Here is a 267-nt window from a genome sequence, read left to right as displayed (position 1 = left end):
TTACAACTCAATCAAACTGTTTTTAAGGGTCATATAACTAAAATTTGTAGTCAAGTTTATTATAAATATAAATACCAAAGATGCGACAAAGTAACGAAGAACATATGAAATTTTTTACTAGAATTATTAATAAAATTCTTGAAAAGTGGAGACTCGTATATAATTATTTTCATGCAAAATAATAGTTTTGAATTGTTAAATAATTTGATATGTTTAATTTAAATTATTATTTGATTTTTAATTATCAATTTTATTTATGCATATTAT

The sequence above is a fragment of the Arachis ipaensis genome, chromosome B09 (genome assembly GCF_000816755.2).
Source record: "Arachis ipaensis cultivar K30076 chromosome B09, Araip1.1, whole genome shotgun sequence".
NCBI classification, from domain to species: domain Eukaryota; kingdom Viridiplantae; phylum Streptophyta; class Magnoliopsida; order Fabales; family Fabaceae; genus Arachis; species Arachis ipaensis.
This window is presented reverse-complemented; position numbering follows the sequence as displayed.